We start from the raw sequence: 25,565 nt of genomic DNA, 5'->3' as shown, positions 1-25,565 counted from the left end.
AATTTCCCTTGGTTAGGGTTAAGTTTAAGGGTTACGTCAATGGTTAGGTTGATTTCTCTCGGTTAGGTTTAAGGCTAAGGTTGATTTTCTTGAGTTAGGGTTAAGGGTAATTTCCTTAGGTTAGGGTTTGGATTTAGCTGGTGTTACGTGATCTTTTTATCTCTTCTTCATTCTAACAACAGTGCTCTTTTTAGACCAGAAAACATCAGCACCAGAGTTGGTTTGCTAACAGACCAAGACCCGCCCCTGAAAGCGCTTATTTGGTGCACACCAGTGTTGGGATGAGAGTATGATCGAATAAAATACCAAGTATGAACACACCCTAAAGACACAAGGGTGGAGTAAGAGTCGGAAACCTGCTTCATTGCCAAAAATTGTGTTGGCGACTCAGCTTACGGCAATAAGATCATCAGATGCGTACTTTCAACAGAAAGTAAGTATCTGGTGTTAATCTTAAAACCCTGGTCCCAGCTTTCCACTATCTCCTTACACACAGTCAATCCGAACCTTACTACCTCAACCCCCTCATTCCTTATCATTACCTTTCACACAGACGATTGTCACAGAAAAACGTCGGCTTTGACAGGCAGGATGAAAGCAGGTAAAGTCTGTCCATAGAAAGGGACAATGCGTTATACTCTATGGACAATGAGTCATACTGTATGTATGTATGTGTATACAAGTCAGCTAACAGGTAGCCTATTCCTGGCACTTTGCAGTCAACTCTGAACAGGACCGGTAGAATGCAGCACTCACAAAAAAAAAAAATGAAGCAAAAACTTTACACACAATTCTCCCAGCATGTCACTGAGAACTGAAAACATCCTTCAGTCTTTCTCTGCAAACACACACCCCATCTACTAAGCTTGGTACACTTGACTGACCGTTGAAAGGATCAATATCAAATCTTCAGTGCAAATTTATGGGGCTGTTATTGTCCTGCAAGATTTTGAGTAAATCCAGCACCCCAACATCCACTTTTCAAATCTTTAACATCAGTATGATATTGGGCTTTAATCACTCTATGAACACTTAGTTGTGACTGTTACTATACTCGCATGAATAAACCCCCATATTTGCCTCAGATTGAGGCACTAATCTGAAAGATCTAAAAGCCTGAATCAATCCTCCATTCTGGCTCTATTGATCTCATCTCCCAATTACACTCTCGGTTTTGCTCTCTGAAGTAATGGATACTGAAGATGTCAGGCAGGTTTAACATGTATTGCTTCTTTAAAACGGCTTCTGACCCACGCACACAATGCCCCCCACCACATCCCTCCAGACAAAGAGAATTCTGGGCGTTTCAGCTAATGCGGAGGGTCCGTCAGCCGTTTTTGTTGCGGTAGCTATGAAATGATTACGCACGACTAATGGCTGCCTTATCTCTGCATTAATGGCTGCTCCTAGCTTCAGTCTCCAGGCGGGATTTGTGTCATTAGGCTGCGATCTTACACTTAAACTAGCCACCACGCTTTGGCGATAGCTGCGATATGGGGGAGGTTTGAAAGGCTTGAAGGACTGGACTGATGGATCAAAGCAGTACAACTTGATTGTAAATATCTACATGTGTCAGCTCCTGTGTTAGCAATCAGTGCAGTGAGACGCTCTCAAATCTCATCAAATCTTGCCTGCAGTGTTTTCATAGGCAGCTGAAGTGAGGAGGTTATATTTTCATCAACCTTTGTTAGCGAACAGGATTATGGAAAACAATACTTGTAACTATGAAACCTTGTGGAGGGGTGCTGAACGGGCTGAGGAAGAGTTTGTTCATTTTGGGGCAGACCCAGACTTTTCTTGTCAGAATTTTGAGTTTCAGTAATACTCGGTAGAAAGTAAGCTAAACAAAACGGAATTCCTAAATTGTACACCTGTAGTGATACCAACTTCCTGTGAATGCATGCACTTTATCATTTAGATACATGCACTATTTTGTCGAAAGTTAAATATTGAAAAAATAATCAAGGTTAAAACTAAGTGAAAACAAATTACAAAAAAACATCTATGCATGAAAATCTGTGGTTTTGAGAACAGTGTTCCCCGCTATATCACAGTTCATTATTCACGTCCCAGAAGTTTTTTTTCTTTTTACTTACTGTGATGCCCTTACTGTGATGTGGGAAAAGAGAGCCACAGTCACGGATGCACTTTTCAGTCGTTTATCGAACATCGGGACAACAGTATAACACAGTGAGCACATTCAAGCAGAAGCTGCTGTTGGCCACAGCTCTTACCCAGACACTCACAGGCACAATGCATGTACACAGACAATACCATAAGTACAGTATTTTCTGTGTTTTATTTTTGCAATTATTTTTTTGTTCAGAGACAGTATGTTTATAAAGAGTTTTTGAAAATACATTTAAATGTGTTTAAAGTGTGCGGGGTAAAACTATTTTATATGGTCTCTCTGAATCGCAGATTTTCACCTATTGTGGGTGGGTCTGAAAGGTATCCCCTGCGATAAACAAGGGTTCACTGTAATACTGCACCCAATCAAACGCACAAAATTGTTGAAAATACAAACTCCTTGCTAGAGGTAATAAAGCATGACTCTTAAGGACTAATAAATATGCAGGTGGGTATTAAGCAACACAAGTTGGTCCAGATCCAAATTAGGATCGTTCAGCCTCGGCGGAAAGCTGCAGTCTACCGAGAGTCTCTCCAGCCTTAATGTAATGAAAAGAAAACTGAATTTGCAACACTAGAGAAATCACCAAGAGTGAGACGAATACTCTATTACTCCAGTTATTCTCAAATTATGGTACAAGTACTTTCAGTGGTACGCGAAAGAATCACAGAATCAAATACAAAACATTTTTACATTTAAAAAATGAAGGCGGCACGGTGGACGACTGGTTAGCTATGAATACAGCCCAAATTTTTTGACTTTAGATACAACACAATGCAATTCCATGTGATCTTTAAGAACTGTTTGAAAAAACATTTATTTAAGAATTTTTGTAAACTTTTGTATACAGTGCATTTAATTGAATCTTTATTTAAGTACTGCATTACAATGCTGGATGGTACTACTTGGAGAGCCAAGTAATTTTTGAGGTGGTACTTCGTATAAAAAGTATGAGAGCAACTGCTCTTGTCAAAGCAGAACCAACACACTCAAAACATTAGGGCATGAGACGCAACAGGTTAACATTCATGAGGAAGAGCCTTAAAGACAAAAGAGCAAACCGGATAGCTAAATAATAGTAGACAAAGTCAAATTCATGCTGATCCATCCATCCATTTATTTTCCCACGTTTATCCGAGGTCGGGTCGCGGGGGCATCAGCTCAAGCAGGGAAGCCCAGACTTCCCTCTCCCCAGCCACTTCGTCCAGTTCTTCCCCAAGGATCCCGAGGCATTCCCAGGCCAGCCGGGAGACATAATTTCACCAGCATATCCTGGGTTGTCCCCGGGGCCTCCTCCTGGTGGGATGTGCCCGGAACACCTCACCAGAGAGGTGTCCGGGGGGGCATCGTAACCATATCCCCGAGCCACCTCATTTGGCTCCTTTCAATGCGATTTCAGCTTCTCACCCTATCGCTAAGGGAGAGCCTGGACAGCCTACGGAGGAAAATTATTTTGGCCGCTTCTATCTGCGATCTTGTTCTTTCAGACACGACCCACAGCTTGTGACCATAGGTGCGGGTAGGAAAGTAGATCGACCAGTAAATAGAGCGCTTCGCCTTTTGCTCAGCTCTTTATTTACCACGACAGCCCGATACAGAGTCCGCATTACTACAGAATCTACACTGATCCGCCTATCGATTTCTTGTTCCATTCCTCGCTCACTCGTGAACAAGACCCCGAGATACTTGAACTCCTCCACTTGGGGTTGGATCTCTCCCTGACCCGGAGAGGGCCATGGCCTCAGATTTGGAGCTAATTTTCATCCCAGCCGCTTCACACTCTGCGAACTGCTCCAGTGAGAGTTGAAAGTCACAGCTTAATGAAGCCATCAGAGCCACATCATCATCATCCTTGGCGGAGTCCAACACTCACTGAAAACGTATTTGATTTATTGCTGGCAATGCGGACCATAATCTGACACCGGACGTACAGGGACCGAACAGCCCTTAAAATGGGGGTCCCGTACGCCATATTCCCGGAGTGCCCTCCACAGTACTCCCTGACGGACACAGTCGAAGGCTTCTCCAAGTCCACAAAACACATGTAGACTGGTTGGGCGAAGTCCCATGTACCCTCAAGGACACTTCAGAGGGTATACAGCTGGTACACGGTTCCACGGCTAGGACGAAAACCACACTGCTCCTCCTGAATCTGAGAATCGACTTCCAAACGGACCCTCCTCTCCAGAGCCCATGAATAGACCTCATCGAGGAGGTTGAGGAGTGTGATGCCCTTGTAGTTGGAACACACCCTCCAGTCCCCCTTCTTAAAAAGCGGGACCACCACCCCAGCCTGCCAATCCAGAGGCATTGTCTCTGATATCCATGCAATGTTGCGGAGGCATGCCAGCCAGGACAGCCCCACAACATCCAGAGCCTTTAGGAACTTCACCTCAGTGACCTCAAACCGGGCAATAGGAGAGCCCGCCTCAGAGCCCCCAGACTATGTTTCCTCTTGGGAAAGTGTGTCGGTGGAACTGAGGAAGTCTTTGAAGTCTTCGGCCCACCGACTCACAACGTCCTGAGTTGAGGTCAGCAGTGCCCCATCCCCACTATACACAGTGTTGGTGGTGCACTGCTTCCCCCTCCTGAAACACCAGATGGTGGACCAGAATTTCCTCAAAGCCGTCCGGAGGTTGTTCTCCATGGCATCACTGAACTCCTCTCACGCCCTAGTTTTTGCCTCAGCGACCACAAAATCCATATTCCGCTTGTTAACCCGGTACCCATTAGCTCCCTCCAGAGTCCTACAGACCAAAAAAGCCCGATAGGACTCCTTCTTCAGCTTGACGGCATATGTTGCCGCTGGTGACCACCATCCGGTTTGGGGATTGCCACCACGACATGCACCGACCACCTTACGGCTACACATTCGGTCAGGCGCCTTGACAATGGAGGCGCGAAACATGGTCCACTGAATCAATGTTCCCCGCCTCCGCCAGGTGGTGGCTAAAGTTCTGCCGGGGGTGAGAGATGAAACTCATTCATTCATTCATTCATCTTCCGTTCCGCTTATCCTCACTAGCGTCGTGGGCGTGCTGGAGCCTATCCGAGCAAAATCTTTGGGCGAGAGGCGGGGTACACCCTGAACTGGTCGCCAGTCAATCACAGGGCATACATAAACAAACAACCATTCGTACACACATTCACACTTAAGGGCAAATTAGAGTCCTCAATCAACCTACCGTGCATATTTTTGGGATGTGGGAGGGAGATGAAACTCCTTCTGAAAATACATTTGTGTCTGCCAGGTCGGACCGGCATCTACCCCCACCATCGGAGCCAACTCACCACCAGGTGATGATCGGTTTACAGCTCCGCCCCTCTCTTCACCATAGTGTCCAAGACATGGGGCCGCAAGTCTGATGACACAACCATAAAGTCTATCACAGAACTGCGACCTAGGGTGTCCTGGTGCCAAGTGCACATATGGACACCCTTATGTCTGAACATGGTAATCGTTATGGACAATTTGTGACAAGCACAGAAGTCCAATAATAAAACACCACTTGGGTTCTGATCGGGGGGGCGTTCTTCTTCTACTCCGACCGCCAACGCTGCCTAGCTCACACTGTACCTGACCCCCTTGTCCCCTCCCACAGGTGGTGAGGCCAAGGGAAGGGGGACCCACATTGTCTTTTCAGGCTGTGCTCGGCCAGGCCCCATGGGTGCAGGCCCTGCCACCCGACGCTCACCATCGTGCCCCACCTCGGGGCCTGGATCCAGAAGGGGCCGGCCCCTGTGACCCGCGTCTGGGTAAGGAAATACGTCTTTGAGCGTACTTTGTCTGGTGCCTCACCCAGGACCTATTTGCCATGGGTGACCCTACCAGGGGCGTGAAGCCCCAGACAACTTAACTATTCACTGAATATGTTTACAAAAAACCCAGCTTGTAGCAAGTGTGTTCAGCCATGCAGTAGATGTTACATCTGTTTGTATTCATCACATCAACACTCTTTTCCCCTCAATAAGAGTCTGTTATTAGTATCATGCAGCAAAAGTGTATTCATTGTTTTGAAAACAATACCACATTTCATCTCTCTGCAGTCTTCTTTCCACTGTGGTTTGTCTCGAGTTTAAAATACAATTTTTAGCTAAAGTTCATTTTTATTTGTTAACTTGTACTTTTATAGCTGGAAATTAAGAACAAAATGTGCCATTTTCATTGTGTTTACATTTGGAAAATCATTAGTTTTTGAGGAAATATAATCTAGAACATTTTACTTAAGTTTAAATTTAGAACATGCATGTGCTGAGAAATTGAATGAATTATTTTGGAAATGGAACTTCAAGTCAAAATGTAAAAAAAAATAAAAATGTTATACATATCAATATTACTTAACACAATCCTTATAGTATTTTGACACTTTCTTGTGTCATTTCTAGATATAAGATAGACATTCAACAAATATAAAAATCACTTTATTTCAATCATAATTTGTGCAGCGTATTAATCATTTTGGCCTCGATTTCACACCCTTGTGTTAGACTCCAGTCCTATATGTGGCAGTAATGTGACTTAAAAAAGGGGTTGCCAAGTGTCAAAAATGAAGGAGAAAAAGTTGTACATCCTCTCCTGTGAAGTTTTCCATTTGCAAAACATAATGGTTTCTTCGTTGGCCTTTTTAAAATGTAATCCTGATATTTAACAATAAATGAAAATAATAATAATAAAATTAATAATAATACAGTACAAAGATAGAAAGCAATGAGAACGAAAAAAATGGGGTTATGCAGGTTATTTGGAGGCAAAATGACTGATTAAATGAGTTTGAATAAATTTATGATCAGCTTGTGACGAGTTCAGGCCCCTTGCCCAAAGTCAGCTGGGATAGGCTCCAGTTCACCCATGACCCTAATGAGGACAAGCACGAGAAAATGATGGATGGATTTGAAGAACAATTCATTATCAAATAAAACAAAACAAAAAAAAGATAAAGCATCTGCAAGTCGTTATAAAATGAGGTCAATTTTCTCAATGGGGGATCCGGAAATGTCAACATCCAGTGTTCCCACAAGAACAAAAAGTGACCCACTTCTTTGCTGTGTCTTTACATGCAACATATCCCTTTGTTGTGGCGAGATTTTGTTTGGGTGCTTGTGAACCACTCATTTGAGTCTTTGCGAGGCCTCTGATCTTCATCGCCCCCACGGTGGCTGTGGGAGGTGTCACCTCATCTCCCCCATAGCATCTGACGTCAAAAATGTGTACAGCGCACCGACGGTGGTCTCTTTGTTCTCGACAGATCACACCTCAGCGGTAACCTTGACCACATCCCTCACTTCAAAAAAGCAGCTTGCGCGACAAACAAGGCCATTGGTAACACTGAAGGTGGTCGGCTGTGCATTTGTTACTTGGGCCTTCAGTGGGGAATTACCCGCCTTAATCCCCCTCTTAATACCACCACTATCACGTCACAGTTATAGAAACCATCAAAACGCAATATAACAGCGTGCAACTGGGCCACATACAGTACATCATCTGCAGCAGTTTAAAATCAATATTTATCTAATAAAATGACAAAAAAAATAAAATACATCATACTCACCAGACATGCTGATTATTGTGTGCAAATGACTACAGATTTATATTGGTAGTCGAACTCGGCTTTCTCTTACCAAACAATCAGAGAATAGAAAAATTCTGAAATTATTGTGGGCTGGCGTGCTGGCCTTGTGAGGTGACTTTAAATGAATGAAAATGCCATTCATTCGCATAATTAAGTTGACTGTAAAGAATTAAACAGTTGGTGCATCATGATTAATTCATTGTGGTTGTTTCTTGTGTGCATGACTTGGCCACCGGGGGCAGTATAATTCAGTCCTGTAGACAAACTAAGAAGAGTTTCACAACTACTGTGACTCAGTAAATTCCAGTAATATTATCGCTTATATATGTTTTTGGGAAAGAATGTTATTGTTATGTTGTTTGTTGCACCATTTGGTCTTCAAATATCTGTTAGATAAAGGGTTATAACACAGCCACATAGATTTGTTACTTGTTAGCCGGCCTATGGCATTTTGCATTGTTTGTTAGCATAAAGATAGCAGACTTTCATATTCATTCATTCATCTTCCATTCCGCTTATCCTCACTAGGGTCGGGTATGTGGTATGGTTATATACACAAAGTGTAACGCTATGTTTCGTTTGACAGTAAAAGTCAACTGGGAGTGTCAATAAACTGCTAGAATAATTTTTTTTAATCTGCCAAGCTGCTGCCTTTTTTTTAGGTGAGTTGAAGTGACTTCACTGCCAAGTCGTCGGGTCACTCATCGGCCAGCACTACTGATTCCGAAGACCCTGGGCAGAGTAAACTGATATGGCAACTCATCGAGGCTGATATCTGATTGGACAAAAAATAATTAACATCCACATTCATGTACTGAAAGCAGTGCAGCCGAGAGAAATGCTACACAATGAATGAAATTGATTGTTGGGAAAAAAATTAACACAATTTCAAACAAATATATTGATTTCTGAGAATGTTTTGGCCAACAAAGAAGACCATACCAAATGTCAGTCATGAATGAGACCGAGTTGATCCTCGTTGTATTGCGGCCTGACTGCAAGTTTAGGGATTCAGATCTGCCTGCTTCACAACACACAGGAGGACAAATTCATTCAGAGTGGCCAATATTCATTTAATCAGGTTTGCTTTCATAGCGCAGCGCCAGTCTGTGAGAAAAATGAGCGCCACTTCCATGCTTTAACCACCGTCTGGGCAAAGAGGAAGCATTCAAGACACTCAACTCTGCCTCCAGATATTACTGATAAAATATAAAAGCCATAATAATCAAGGAACCAGCTATAATGGGTGTTGTCCTGTCCCCCCAAATCATTTCCAAACAGTCTGCCTGACTCTCGTAGCCCGTGCCAAATGTGAGGAAGGAAAAGGGGAAGCAGAAAAAATAAATACATCCTCAATTTTAATGGCTCATTTCCGTGGGACACTATTCTTAAGCCTTAGGCCCGACAGCAGTAAAGAGGCGAGACCTCAGCCCCAAAATCCCACTGAATTTTATAATCTGCTTCAACAAACACACTGCACCCACAGGTTGGAAATATAAGTGGATGGACCTTAATGTAATTACGCTGTTCTTTGAGTTTTTACACCTGCACATTTTGCATTTCACACTGCAAGCCATTTCAATTATTATTATTATTGTTTTTTTCTTTACAATCCCACATAATCACAAAAAACATGAGAAACATGAGGTGTAAAAACAATTACCTTTGACTGAATATCCATCCATCCATTCTCCATACCGCTTATCCCCACTAGGATCTCAGGGGTGCTGCAGCCTATCTCAGCCATCTTTGGGCGAGAGACAGGGTGCACCCTGAAGTGGTCGCCAGCCAATCGCAGGGCACATACAACCCCAACTCCAATGAAGTTGGGACGTTGTGATAAACATAAATAAAAAGAAAAGAAAATAATTTGCATATCATGTTCGACCTGTATTTAATTGAATACACTACAAAGACAAAATATTTAATGTTCAAACTAATGAACTTTATTGTTTTTAACAAATAATCACGAACTTGGAATTTTATGGCTGCAACAAGTTCCCAAAAAGCTGGGACAGGGTCATGGTTACCACTGTGTTACATCAGCTTTTCTTTTAACAAGATTCAATGAATGTTTGGGAACTGAGGACACTAATTGTTGAAGCTTTGTAGGTGGAATTCTTTCCCATTCTTGCTGAATGTACAGCTTCAGCTGTTCAACAGTCCAGGGTCTCCTTTGTCGTATTTTACGCGTCATAATGCGCCACACATTTTCAATGGGAGAGACCCAGACTTTTCTTGTCAGAATCTAGTACCCGCACTCTTTTACTACGAAGCCACGCTGTTGTAATACGTGCAGAATGTGGTTTGGCCTTGTCTTGCTGAAATAAGCAGGGGCGTTCATGAAAAAGACGTTGCTTGGATGGCAGCATATGTTTCTCCAAAACCTGTATGTACCTTTCAGAATTAATGGTGCCTTCACAGATGTGTAAGTTACCTATGCCATTGGCACTAAGACAGCCCCATACCATCACGGAAGCTGGCTTTTGAACTTTGCGTCCATAACAGTCCGGATGGTTCTTTTCCTTTTTGGCCCGGAGGACACGACGTCCACAATTTCCAAAAAATATTTTAAATGTGGACTTGTCGGACCACAGAAAACTTTACCACTTTGCATCAGTCCATCTTAGATGAGCTCGAGCCCAGAGAAGCCAACGGTTTTTCTGGCTGTTGTTGATAAATGGCTTTTGCTTTGCATAGTAGAGTTTCAAGTTGCACTTACGGATGTAGTGCCGAACTCTATTTATTGACATTGGTTTTCTGAAGTGTTTCTGAGCCCATGTGGTGATATCCTTTACACATTGATGTCGATTTTTGATGTAGTGCCGCCTGAGGGATCTAAGGTCACGGGTATTCAATGTTGGTTTTCGGTCTTGCCGCTTACATGCAGTGATTTCTCCAGATTCTCTGAACCTTTTGATGATATTATAGAGCGTAGATGATGAAATCCCTAAATACCTTGCAATTGTACGTTGAGGAACATTGTCCTCAAACGGTTCGACTATTTTGTCACGCACTTGTTCACAAAGAGGTGAACCTCGCCCCATCTTTACTTGTGAATGACTGAGCAATTCAGGGAAGCTCCTTTTATAGGCAATCATGGCCTCCACCTGTTCGCAATTAGCCTGTTCACCCGTGGGATGTTCCAAACAGGTGTTTGATGAACATTCCTCAACTTTATCAGTCTTTTTTGCCACCTGTCCCAGCTTTTTTGGAACGTGTTGCAGCCATAAAATTCTAAATTAATGATTATTTGCTAAAAACAATAACGTTTATCAATTTGAACATTAAATATCTTGTCTTTGTAGTGTATTCAATTAAATATAGGTTGAACATGATTTGCAAATCATTGTATTCTGTTTTTAATTATGCTCAACACAACGTCTCAACCTCATTGGAATTGGGGTTGTACAAACAAACAAACAAACAAACAAACAAACAGTTCCTTCGAACTCACATCCACACCTATGGGAAATTGAGAGTCTTCAATTATTCTAACATGCATATTTTTGGGATGTGAGAGGAAAAACCTACGCAGGCACAGGGAGAACATGCAAACTGGTCCAAACTACCCTCCCTCTCCTCTCTGCATCTGGGTCCAACTCGCAACCTGAATCCTGACACACTCAAGGATACCACATAAATCAGTGGCTGATAATTTTCTGTCATTATTGCTTACTGTTGGCTAGACTGGAACATTATGAAACATTGAATCATAAGAACATTATGTAACACTGAATCATACGAAGAAGGCCAACATTATGTGACTTGTGACAATGTGATGGCCTGTATTTAAAACTGAAAATTTCATCTCACACTAAAGTGGAACCGGGACACTGGTCAACCTGCGATTATGCTTTGGAATTGTTTCCCAAAGGAAAGAAATTTCCAGGATCAAATTGTCACCACAATAAAACATTTATTGACTGCACAGGACATTTGAAGTCATATTTTAACTGTCATGTAAGTGTAAGAAGAAGTTCACCCCTGTTAATGGTAAAAATAATAATTCTCAGGTGATTTGTTTGACATAAATGCAACGAGCAGCCAGGAAACCTGTATGGGTTTCCCTGGTCGTAAAAACTTGATGTTCTATGGTGATCATCACACTTTCCCACTTTGTCATCACTGGTAGCCTGCTTGGGTGTAAAAAAAAAAACTTCTAAAAGAGAAAGAAAAAGTAAATACACGTGCAGTTTTTAATGCTTGTTGAGCAAAAGTCTCTTGTGAGATCACAGTTTGAACTAATGTTCGACTTACAAGGGGGAGTTTTCTTTTACATAGGCCGACTTTAGGAGTTGCACTCTATGTTGCTTTGTGTTGGTGAATCAAATAGTATTCAAAATGAATGACTGAATGAATGTACGATTTAATAAATAACTAGTTTTTAAATCAGAAGTCACGGAAAATTGTTCAACTATGATTCAAGTTATTCTAAAGAAAAGGGCTTGGTAACAACAAGAAAAAATTCTTCCAATGTCATGTTATTAAAAGTGAAGACAGTTTGCAATTTTAGTAGATTTTAGCGAACAACATGAAGTAGACGCACATCATTTATTTTAGCAGTGGGGTTAACCGAGTACAGATTTTTTGTAGTTGACGAGAATGCGATGAAAGCCGAGTCAAAGTCGATTTAATCAATGGCGTCGTTGATATTTGGTACAGCGGTCCCAAAACATTTTTTACTCCATGGACCAGTTTCACATAAATGTGGAGTTCGCATATGGCGGATGCCTGTATGCTGTTGCATCATAAAATGCAGATTGGCTGCTTAAGGGCGCAGATGGTGAATAATAAGATGAAAGACGACAAAGGGCTCACTGAGTGTGCACCATTAGTCATCCTCCTTCGTCTCCACTATTGTCTCCTCTCTGTGCAATGATGCTATGTACACACACCTGATGATAAACATGCGGGAAGATGGACGCGTGATAAAGTGAAAATAGAGGAGACAAAGGCCTGATGGGAATCATTTTGGGGGGTGGTAAACACTGCATGAATTATCCCATTGGTCCACTCATAATAGAACGCACACAGACACTAGAATTAAAGTTTCTTTTTAATCCTTGTTCTGTGTGGAAAATAGCCTGTTACATTAGGATGGAGACAAAAAGTGGTTTTCTGCAGTGCTTACGTGTGCGTGTAGAATGTATGTTTAATGGCGATCAAAAAGGCTTCTAATTAAGAGTCTCCTGTAAAAGGTTAGTGATTGTTTCCAGAAAAGAAAAAAAATCACTATCAGCCTCCATTTTCATAAGAATGAACTCTTTTAATTAAACCGAGTAGCTAATGAGAGGCTATGATCAAAATAATACAATGTTGGAGCAGCTCTGTGAGGAAGGAACAAAAAAAGGACCACGTGGAAGACATATAGAAGGAACAGCTAGACAAGCAGCGTGTGAGTTTTTAAAAAAAAAAAAAAAAAGGAGATTAAGTGTTTCTGAACACAAAACAGATAGCAGTTGTCTTTGAACCTTTCATGTTTTATTTTGCCCACTGACAGAAGTTGAAAGAATGGCGAATTTAGCGAAGACTTTGTGCACAAAAGAAACGAGGACTGAAGAAGAAATGCAGACTGGCATGTTGTCTAATGTGTGTGTCAGAAGATGGAAATGAAGTAAAGCGAAGAGAAAGACACATGCAGGGAGATCGCAGATGAAAAACAGGGGAAAAGGCTCTCGTCTATTGTTGTTTTGGTATGTGCGTGGCGCTGCGACTCGTTTGTGCCTGCTGTAATTTCTTCATTTGAAGGTTAATTAACACTCGCAGTAAAAAGTAACAGGGCTGCAAATCAAAGAGAGTAAACAGTGTTGGAGGTGCCTCGAGGGATTATTAGAAAATAAATGAAAGCTGCTTAATACAATTAAAATATTGGAAATATGAACTCGGGAGAAGCAGTTTTCCTTTGATAGCACTTAAATGATCAAGGACAAGAGAAGTAAACTAGAAGCAAATAATAGGCAAATGTACAAAAATGCACTCATCTACCAAATCATTAGGAACACCGCAGGAGAAAAACAGGAGCTGAATCAAAAATTGGGCCCTAACCAAGATAGTGCTCACTTTTGATTGACACAGTCATGGAGGTATTAATTTAACAATACAGGAAGTCCTCGAGTTACGACGTACTCGACCTACGACGTTTCGACTTTACGACGCCCGTACCTCGTCCGCCATTTTGCCCCCAGCACCATAGTGCATAGTGCTTGTCTGTGTTTGTGCGCCGGGGGTATCTTTGCCTTTTTCGCCCTCCTTTTTTCACACTCTCAGCAGTAATGGTAAGTACAGCATCTTATTTTTCTATTTGAATGCATTTTAGTTTCTTTATACAAAGTGTTAACCTTTCCTGCTACGGTCACATGACCGCGGTCGAGAGACACAGGGGAGACGCCTTCTCCAGGGCCGAGGTTGTCCTCCTCGGGGTTAACTCCCTTCTCTCGTCGGCGGCAACAATAAAGGCACGAAGCACCGATTTGCTGCTTTAATGGCTTTATTAGCTCCTCTGCACATTCAACGTCAACGGGTCCTCCGCTAATCGCCACTCTTCCCCGGTCGCCGTCACTACACTTGCCACTGTACACACTCGCATCTGCGCGCACTCCTTCCTCATTCGCAGTCCCGTCTCACTCACACATCGACGCCCACACACACTGAGCTTGCTGTCACAACCATGTGGGACAATACTCCTAACAGAAGTATTTCGCTGTAAATTTCGACTTTAACGGTGAAATCCGACTTAGGCGAAAATTTGGGTTACGTTCCCATTGTAGGAACGGAACTCGTTCGTAAATCGAGGACTTCCTGTATGTTTATTTTTGTGTTCATAGTTTCATGGGAGGGATACAACAGAAACAACTCCCGAACATTAAAATACAAACAGTTAGCGTAGTAGGCCTTGTGTTGTTATTTAAATTCCCAAACGAGGAGGTGATGCTGTGCACGAGCCCGCCGCCCGTCCGTCGGGCCAAGAGGAGCCCCGCAAGCTTGTTAGCTTGCGAGCGAGCTGGGGGCTAGCGCCTCTCGTCAGAGCACGGAAAGCCCCCATGACAACCAAACCAGATATATTCCAGCCCCTGGAGGCGTTAAGTGGACATAGTTTCACGGCTCATACATGTAGGGATGCGTGGGCATAAGAAAGATGCTAGTAGTAGCATTCGATTTTCAGCAGGGTGCGTTTCCGAGCATTCAGCGGACACGTCCGCAGCATTTGAGAACAGAGACAATTTACACAATTTTGAAGCCTCATTTTAGACACACATGGCGATAGTTGAAGCATTCAAATTAGGTAGGGTTGCTAACAACACTCATGGTACAAATTAACATCAGTATTGTTTTTAAGTTAATAAGTCAAACCCCCATTTGTAGTTTTCCACTGTCCATTTCCAAATAGAAAAGAGTAAATAAGTCCAAGTAATAAGGGGACAGAGATCGTTCATGGTCTGGTGTCTGTGTCTATGTGTGTGCATGCGCTTGTGTGCATGTGTTGCGAGGCTTTTAAAAGCACACACATGTGCATATATTTGATTTGGGGCTGTGCCGTGTTCATGTCATCACCCTGGCTCTGGCAAAGCAGAGGGATATGAGCTAATTAGGAAGGCAGACAACCGAAGGGCCAGAAAAAGGGGGAGAAATCACATTAAAGGCATGGGACTCTACTTTAGAGCTTAAAAAAAAGTGGTAGACAAGGCGTAAAGAGTTTAGAGAGTGATGAACAAGAGCGTTTGCTCGTTTTTAAGTCCTCTTTTTTTGTCTCTTTCTAGCGTGTCCTTCTGTATCTGTGTTGCCCTTTCTCAGGAGTTGTCCCTTACCAAGCGCGGTGCTGCTATCAGATGGGCAGCAGGCCACTGTTATCATAAACATAGATTTGGGAGGGCGAGCAGACATACATAAACAGCAGCAGCACAGGCTGCAGTGTCACATCTCTTCTAAACCTCCGTCAGTCACTCTGCTCTTCTAAAAGCCTCATCAAGGCAGTGTTTGCGTCAGCCTGACAGTGCTGCGCGCTCAGACGGCTCGCGCATACAACCCGAGTCACCACGGGGACCCCATTAGCCCCGGCCAGAAGCCATCAGAACCTCACTGTCCGTGGCTGTCAGTCCAGGATTAGTTCTGTATACATTGGGCCATTACAGAACATTATAGAACCCTCGGGGTACAATAAATACCTCTTAATCTGATATCCTTGTGTTTGCTTTGACAGAAAAGGACTTGGAGGGTAATGTGGGTTTGAAATTTTACAGTGTAATACTCAGTGGAGAACTGCAAAGATCCTGAAAGCATTTTCACTTAAGAACCATTAAACGTCCCTACTCTAAAACAATGGACGTGGAGTCATAAAGTAGCACTACACAACAAATTGAATCAAGGCAACTGGACTCCACTTGGTTGTTGACGACGTTTTTAACTTGAATCCAAAAGGCTTCTTCAGTTCAGAAGCCTTTTGGATTCAAGTTGGAACGACGACCAATGTGACCCAACAACCAGAAGTGTAAAACGTCACCAACAAGCAAGAAGAGTCCAATTGCCCTAAATTAACATATTGTGGATTACCATGACCTGGATGACTGAGAATCTACACAGATATACTGTGTGTATAAAGTATCTTATTTATTAATTTATTTTTAATTGGTTTTAGCCAATCCTGTCTTTTCCTCCATTCATTAATTCATTTTCCGCTAATCCTCACTAGAGTCGCGGGCGTGCTGCAGCCTATCCCAGCCATCTTTGGGCGAAAGGCGGGGTACACCCTGAACTGGTCGCCAGTCAATCGCAAGGCACATATAAACAAACAACCATTTGCACTCACATTCACACCTACGGGCAATTTAGAGTCTTCAATGAACCTACCATGCATGTTTTGAGGATGTAGGAGGAAACCGGACTACCCCGAGAAAACCCACGCAGGCACGGGGAGAACATGCAAACTCCACACAAGCAAGGCTGGATTTAAACCCAGGTCCTCAGAACTGTGAGGCAGATGTGCTAACCAGTCATGCACCGTGCCGCCTTTTCCTCTATATTATATATAAATATAAAACTACATATACTTTTCATTTTGGCCAAGTAACGTTTTGGGTTTTGTCTTTGTGTAAATGCCTGTGAACAGTTTTTGGTATAAGAACATATATCTTGAATAGTTATTATGTTCATGTTCAATTTAGGTAGGAATCAAAACATTGGATTTCACCATAAATAATACTGTTTAGAGTGACCCAGTTTACAGTCTCAACTAGTTGTGCCATTTGGAAAATATGCCTCAAAAGTCACACAACACTTTGCAGTTAATTATCATTGAAGTTAACAGTCTATTTTCTACACTGCTTATCCTGTTCAAGGTCACCGATGTATCAGCTGCGAAGGTCTGACTACAACCTGGACTGGTCCATGCACTTGGACCAAATCGTTGCAATTTGCGTCCACAGGAATTTATTTATTTTTTAAAAAAAATTTTAATCAAGCAAAATGTCCCGCACATTGATCTGATTGCTTATCTACTTCAAACTACCTTGAACGCTGGAAAGTAAAGGTTGAGGTTCTCATGAAGCTGTAAAAAAAAAAAAAGAGGTCAAGACAAGTACCTTGTTCCTATCCAGGGTCAAGGTTGTAACCATTTTGCATCGATATGCATTTAGTTTCGTGGTTTCTGGTGTCAAGTCAATTGTATTTGTATGGCACCACATCCCCGAGGCACCTTACATATAAGAGGCTCTGACCTTTCCTCTACTCCGATATTATTTACAACAGTCCCATGAGTGTTTACAGTGAAGCTGCAGCTAGTTTTGGGCAGCCATGAGGTTTGACTTGAATTCAACAGCCACGACGCACGGCCAGGTCTCTCTCTCTGGCCTTTGTCATGCATGAGACAGTAGCACTAAAGGCACTTTTTTTTCCCACTTGGTGTAAACAGCAACAACATGGAGACAACATGGCAAGTGAAAGAGATATTAAACAATCATCCTGTTATCATATAGTGACAAAATCCAACCTTTCTTGTTTTTTTTTTTTTACTGCATGTCTGAAATGCACTTCAATCAATCCCAATGAAGTATTATATCCTGATAGATATTTTTTTTTGTATGGAATACCAAAGGTGTAGGCCATATAATTGAAAATTAAGTACAGTACTTCACTATTTTCATTTGTGAAAATGTCCGGCCAGAATTTTAATTTGTCCATTCTTTTACACAGGGTTCTTACAAAACTGCTGTGATTTACTGTTCATGCACAAAGTTTAACTACGAGCAGACTATCCCAGCTAAATGGGCGAGAGGCGGGGTACACTTTGGATTCGTCACCAGCCAATCGCAGTTTACATATAGACAAAACAAGCATTCACACTCACATTCACACCTTTGAACAATTTAGAGTCTTCAATGAACCTAAGATGCATGTTTTTGAAATGTGGGAGGAAGATGGAGGAAAGACACAAAATGCATTCTTGTGTATTTTGACCAGTTTTCCTTTTTTTCAAATTGCTTTAAGTCAGTGATTCTCAACTGCTGTCACCCTAGGACCCACATTTTTTTAAATTATTGTCACTGTCGAGACACACTTTATAGAAGTTAAGAACAATTTAAAAAATGTATTGTTCCAAAATAGCATTTGAAAACATCTAGGCCTACAGTATATCATATTTTTAAACATAACTCTATGCTTACATGTTCAAATTGCCTTTCAGAGAACCTTATCAGGAAACTGAAGATTAACATGACAACAGCATGTACAGAAATGAAGAGTAAAATTAAATACCACATTTGCACAACATACGGCCATAAAACTTCTTGTAAATTGGCACTGATCTTTTCTTTTTCAGATAGTCCCTTAACTAATATATTCCATGTACCGTTACCCTTCTGATGCATACCTGTTAAAGTAATGTTATTTTGCCAAACAAAAGACAAGTCTGACCTGGGATGCACGTTATACAGGGTGATTGAAAAGTATCCTTTTCCCTATCCTCTGTTTATGACGTGTCACTGTACCACTAACCTACACTAATGCAGTAGTAAAGTCAAAATTAAAGTAAGTACAGTCTTTCTTTGGAAAAACAAAAACCAAATATAAAACAAATGAATGGGTCAATGAATTTCCTAGTTCAATTAGAATTGGTATAAAAACAGTCTTATCATGCTGTTCACATTTTGACATGAGACCAAGACGCCATTGCAAGGCTTCCAAAACAAATTTCATCAACAGGTTTCAACAGAGGTACAGACAGACTGGAAGAGTCACAGAAAGGCGTAAGTGGACGCCCTTGGAAATCTATTGGTCAATTGACGGATTAAACACCTGATGGGAATTTTATCAATCAGCTTTTTGTTAAAGTTGTACAAAAAGCACTAAAAGATTGAACATTGAATTGAAAGTACACAGAAAGGTTTTTGAAAAGGTCACATTAGGTTCACCTGAAGATGTTATAGTACATTTTAGGTTCATTTTGAAATTTCATCCAAAAGCCGAATACCCCGAAATTTTTGTGAGTAGTGTGTGTGTGCGTGTGTGTATATATAAAACAATTGATGAAGAAATGTTCAGAAAATTGTTTCCACAAGGTCAGCAGAGTACTATTATACGATGTCTTTATCTAGGAAAACGTATTTTCCAATCAATCAGTGTCCAGGTCAGAAGCAAACACTGAGCCCTTGCTGCACTCCTCAAAGAGAAAGCGAATGACTAGATGATATCGACAATGGACGAACCCTGGCTCGTATTTTTGGAGGTGATGTCGCAGGTGAACTGTGACCCGCAATGCTGAGCTCAGCTGTAACGTCGACTGTTATTGTGCCTGTCAATGGCCGTCGGCGCTGTCCTACGGTGCGGAATAGGATGACAAAGACAATACTGGCCCTTCGGCTTTGGCGTGATCGCTGTGTGGTGAACGAGTGTGAATGACTCTGAGATATGGCAGCACTTTATCAATATGCCGCTTTATTGAACTGGCAGCGCTCATTTGCATGGCTGTTTTGTTGTCTTGCCGCTTAGAATGACACAGGCGCAGACACGCAGACAATTCGAGCGCTGATGGAGGAACAATGGTAATCCTTATAGGCTTTTCTTTCACTCTGGCATTTTGATTTCACCTTGCAGATTTAAGAACAGATCAGCTAATTAGCCTTAGTTTGATTTGCAAAGGACATAAGTCCCTGGAAGATAACTGCATACATAATTGCTCTAAGCATTCATTTCACTAGTAACATTTTGCAATAAAACAAGTTGAGCGCTCACCATATAGAGCATTTATTCCCAATCACAATTCACAAAAGATCTGTGCAGCTGGGCAGGTGAGAGATAACCCGTGCCGGAAATGGGAGAGGTGGACTGAAAGGCGCTGGCGCTATTAATTAAACCACAACCATTTTTAATCACAGCTAATTACATTGGGAGGCGAGGTTTGAGTGCCGAGCGTGATTCTATCACTGTGTGTGTGTGTGTGTGTGTGTTCTTTAGCATGGTGCAACTGTCTCATAGCTACATGCTGCGTCTGTCATTGATTAAGCAGCTGGAGGTCACAATAGCAATATTGTATCATAAGGTGCAGTTGCGCTATTAAAAATAAAAGATTCACGCAGCTGCTGAATTATACTGCGGTACCTATTGTAAACATTGAATTAGCACATTCATAACTTTAGTCGTTTTTTTTAATGAAACCATCCCGTTATATTTATTATAATTTTAGCACAATGTGAATTTGTATATTCCTATATTTGAGTACATTAGTTAATGCTACACAAGTTGTTGTGTCGGCTTAAGTCAGTCACTTCAAGAATCCGGTAGCTTTAGCGATGTAATGTGTTGTAATGTCAGTCATTGCTAATAGTTAGTTATTCTACGAGAGGATAAGTATATCCGGTAACGGTAACAGTCGGGGCTGCTCCGTTTCTGTCAATTGAAGGCCTCTTTGTAATAACTAACAATTTGTGCAAATTATGCATTAAAATAGCAGACTATCATTGTTTCGTTTTTCTCAGTTTTACTGTAAACCTCAACTGTGAATGACAAATATATACTATAGAGCAAGCCTGTGTTGCCTTTTTTTAGAGAGGTGTTCGCTATAATTTTTAATATTCTTCTTCTTTTGTGTGCGTGTGTGTGTGACCCCCTTTTCTTCTGGAAAACACTGTATCCCTGCTTATTCAAGATTTTTGGGGGGTTAAAAAAAAAACAATCAATGCAATTATGATGGGTATCAATTATTGACAGATTTTCGCTATTCGCAATCGGGCCAAGTTCCTATCCCCTGCAAATAGCGGAAGTCTACTGTCCAGCCTGTTTTATTAAATGAACATGATTGTGAATGGATGTTGAATTTTACATTTTACTTTTGCTCCTGAAAGTGGACTTGTCAACTTTTCATTGCGCTTTATATTAAGAAGACTTTGGAGAAAATCGCGTAGCATTGGTTCAGCAATTCCTTTCACCCTCTGATTATTGGCAAAGTAGTTAAACCCCAGATTCATGTGAATAAAGTTTTATTGTTTTGGAGTGGCAACTAAAACCTTAAAAGAATGTAATTTAGGGCGAGACTTTAATACAAGGAGAGCATGTTTGGAGGCTCCCCAGTGGTTAAATTGCTAATTAATGTTGCAGCCATTTATCAGTCAAATGGCGGCTAATTAGTCTTTTCAATCTCCTCTGCCTTGAGACACATTTGAAACTGGTTCTGTCGTCCTCCTCAGCCTTGTCAATTGCCCCCTCCTCTGTGCTCCTTTGTCTTGGGAGAAGCATGCCTGTTATCTGTGCACATCGACGCTCATTTCCCATCTGTAAACATTGGGCTGCTCAGAGGTTGACCCGCAGCTACTGTCGTGACCTCGAGGTTACCCGGTTACACGCGTACGGAGGGAAAATCATCACGTCTGTGTGTTATCACGAAAGGGAGCTGTAAAAGTGGAGCTGAATGGGGAAACTGTGACGAGGGAACGATGCAACTTGGGCTGGATTTACACTCAGCGTGGAAAGAATAACGCATGAGGATGATGATAATATCACGATAAACATACATATAAGATTGGGGGAAAAAAAGATATATCTATATAACGGAAGGTAAAACTCGTATAGACAGGCTTTGTGAAGTCAACATAGATTCTCTTTTTTTCACTTTTCCACTTTTGAGCTTTTTTCAGGAGCAGTGATTCACTCCTATTGGATATGATTTATCGTAAATAGAATTATATTTCTTAGTAAAAAAAGGAATTCTATCCATTTAATATGTACATGTAGTTTTAGTGTTGTGGGTTCAAATCAGGCCTATGGCCGTCCCGTGTGGAGTGGAGCGCATGTTCCCCCAGTGCCTGCGTGGGTTTTCTCCGAGTAAAGGAGGAAAACAGTACAGAGAAGGGATGGATGCATGTAGTTTTAGTGTGTACGTTTTTAAAGCGGACATGTTATGGAAAATTGGCTTGCTTGTATACAAATAGTTGGCTTGCCCACCCATCAAATGTGAAATTAGACATTTTTGAGCTATCTATATTTGAAAATCTGTCTGTAAGCTATTCTGAATTTTGACGGCTTGTGTTTACGGATGTGTCCACTCCACTTCATTTGCCACATGCAAATATCTGCACACTAATTATTAAATTATTAATTATTACAAAATTACAAGAAGGCAAATGAAATAATTTGATAAAGCAAAATAAAACTATTCAATTAAAACTAAGGAGAGCAGGAAAAAATACAGTTGATAAATTCAAAGCGAAATAACTAAGAACTGTTTGTTGTAAACGTCTATTTCAGCAGCCTCGTGACGAAGTGAAAATACGATCGATGCTTTTTCTACCTTTATGGGCACTTGCTTTTTTTGCGCCCCACTTCCGCAAGCCTTGCTGCAACCCCCTTGCTCCACCCCTGGTCATCATGGTAACGAAAGCTGAACTTGGTATTGTATTATGAGAGACAATATCATACATGACAAAATATTGTTTTTTTGACTCACCACTAATTTACGCCACTTTTTTTTTTACTCCTAAATAGTCTAATTCAAAATATGCCACATAGAAGGATTTCAAATATCCATCCATTTTCTGAGCCGCTTCTCCTCACAAGGGTCGCGGGAGTGCTGGAGCCTATCCCAGCTATCATCGGGCAGGAGGCGGGGTACACCCTGAACTGGTTGCCAGCCAATCGCAGGGCACAAAATAATTATAATAAATTATACACTGTAATCAGTTATAATCATATCAAAATTAAGCCTCTTTCAAATTTGGCTTTGAAATTGGTTATGAATCAAATAACCCAAAACAATGGGTTATGGGCATAACGCCGCAAAGTCATATCAGTTGCAACCGATTAAACATAATATAATTGTTGCAGTAGAGTAATGTGGAGGTTGCCTGCATTGGAACTAAAAGGAGGGAGAGTCAATCCATTGCCAACCAAACATTTATATTTGTATTATTTATTGTTGTTTACTTCTGTGATGGTACTGCCTGATGTTGACATTGTGTAGTTCTACATGTATATAAACAAAACTATCAGTTATTTGAAAATAAATGTAAATACTGTATAGTCCTCAAAGTGGAATTGGTCATTAGACCTGCAGTGTAAAGGCAGCCAAAATATTCATGACATCAAGGGTCCACCTCTTGTGCTTGTGTGTATAATGTACAGGTGAGAACGCAGTCCCACAGCCTCCCTGTGTGTCAGGCCCCTGCCAAAGTCTCGTCAGTCTTTAAACGCAGATTACACAAGCGTCCTCAACGAAGCTCACAAGGCTTCGCTCACATACAAACACAACAGGATTAGCATGCATGTTAAGATTGACGAGGGGGGAGTGAAGCGAGCCTGCGCTCCCATGTCCGCTTTAATGAGAAAAGAGGATGTTCTTTATCAAGGAAGCCACGTAATCATCTTGGCTAAGAAATACTGACAAATGGTGCATATTAAGCGTTATCTTTTTATTTCAATTATGTGGTTATCAATGTTAAATAGCTTTTGGTTCATTGTTTTTTTTAGTATGTGTGCTATGATTGTTTATATATGAATCACATAAAATAAACATTTGGTTGAAAATGTCAAAACACCGTTTTTCACGGAAGACAAAAGCTGTCCCAAAAATGCGGCTTTTACAAAGATAATGATCACTCTATTGACTGGCACCGTTCAAGAGGTATGAGTTTAACAAGAATACAATTCACAATTGGAGTTGTATTTAGCGTTAAAGTTTTCTTTGTTTTGATTTGTACATTCTGGTGCCCCTTTTTCAGCATTTATTAAAAATAGCTCTCTGCATGATTCACTAGTAATAAACATTAACACCGCTATGACTGTGTCACTGTAAATTGAGCATTACTGGAGACTTTTTGATTCAGCTTTTTTATTAGATCGTGTACCTGCTGTTGTGGCTGGTTAGTGCATGTCAGATCGATTTTGGGAGCAACTAGGGTTTTTTTTTTTTTTTTAAAGTTGCATAAATTAGACGATAGTTATATCAAATACATTGACGTGAAAGTATGTTTAATTGACTATACTGAAGACTATTAGGGTGCGCAATGAGGGATTCATTTTGGAACACATGAAGGACAGAAGTAAAAATGAGAATGGCTGACGAATGACTGCTGCTAGAAAGCGAACCTGTAGAGACACAAGAGTAAAACGAATATGTTTTACTCTCTCTGCCTCTCCTTTTCTATAAGAGGAACGCGAGGAGATAAGACTAAAAGGACTGTCACTCAGGGGAACAAACCTTCCAGTGTCCCCTCTTACTCCCGCTCTCTCCAATTTCCTCAGATTCCTGCTAAGATAGAAGCACCGTTCACAGCGGTCGTTTGCTGACATCATCCGCTACATAGTAAGGATCCACCGCCCCGCCCCTCCCCTGAAAGCTCACAGCCAATACATTACACACATCATCTTTAGGGTTTTCAGCCAGACTGATGTATGGCTCCATTTCTGAAGACATTTTGCAACAATTTCCTGGAAAACAGCATGGGAATGTATTCATTTACGTAGACCAGGCATCCCCAATGAAATGCAATACTGTACAAGCAACTGCATGGGTGGAAAAATAAAAATAAAAAAATCAATAATCATGTAAAAATGTTGAACATTGTTTTCCAAAGAAGACGTTTGCAAGTTTCCTATTTTGATTAAACACAAATATAATCAGTCTGCTTTCATGCAGGATTACAGAAATAGAAAAATGTTTATTGTGGCTGAAATTCCAAGGATTCACACAATTTTCATTTAAGGGCTTTTAACGACAAATCGATCATCAAAATAGTTGTCAATTTGACAATCGATTAGTTGTCGCTTCATCATTACACGTCGACCGTCATGATGTTTAAAGAGGTAAAGGTTAGGGTATTGCTCACTCAGTGTTGCCTTGTGTTTGTAAATCCACTGAGGCTTAAGCTCTACAGTAAGTATGAGTCAGTGTGACTATGCAACAATCTAGGTTATAATGGGTTTTAACATCCCCTTGGTACTGCTACACAAATTCATTTTGTAATGGCATTTCTTTCCTCCCCTGCTAATTAATTCACCTTATTTTGGAGCAGTGTGACTGCATTCGTGACAATGATTAACAGTGAAGATGCCAAAAAAAAAAAAAAAAGGCAAATGAAGTTTCTGATAGGGTTTGTTTTATTTGTGTGATTTTTCCATTTAATCTGACATAATTGCAGGTCAAAACCCTTCCACTGTTGTCATTTCAAGAAATGGTGTTGAAAAGAAAATCACTGCATGATTAATCATTGACCCCAGTGACAGAGAAATAGACAGATGATAAAAACATGATTGCTTTATAACACCATTTTTTCCCCCAACTCAACTGGTTGAAAAATATACCGTTATCGGATGTCTACAGAAAGAAATTATTATTTGCAAATCAGATTTCAAGAGCTATAAAAAATCTAATGCATTATTGT

General features: G+C 41.1%; 1 protein-coding gene across 6 annotated transcripts in view; it reads right to left on the bottom strand.

The window, feature by feature from the left end:
* The window catches only part of eefsec (eukaryotic elongation factor, selenocysteine-tRNA-specific), a 119,934-nt gene that overhangs the window by 76,238 nt on the left and 18,131 nt on the right, over window positions 1–25,565 (bottom strand). For 2 of the 6 annotated variants that reach the window (XM_061785662.1, XM_061785663.1), the window contains one exon: window positions 25,259–25,565. This exon is cut by the window's right edge and continues 371 nt beyond it. The exons of the other annotated variants lie outside the window; for them this stretch is intronic. The gene's annotated coding sequence lies outside the window, so the exon portion shown is untranslated. Of the gene's footprint in view, window positions 1–25,258 lie in introns of those variants that run through there. 6 annotated transcript variants of the gene reach the window in all.

This window comes from Phyllopteryx taeniolatus, chromosome 9, assembly GCF_024500385.1.
Source record: "Phyllopteryx taeniolatus isolate TA_2022b chromosome 9, UOR_Ptae_1.2, whole genome shotgun sequence".
Taxonomy (NCBI): Eukaryota; Metazoa; Chordata; class Actinopteri; order Syngnathiformes; family Syngnathidae; genus Phyllopteryx; species Phyllopteryx taeniolatus.
This window is presented reverse-complemented; position numbering and strand designations above follow the sequence as displayed.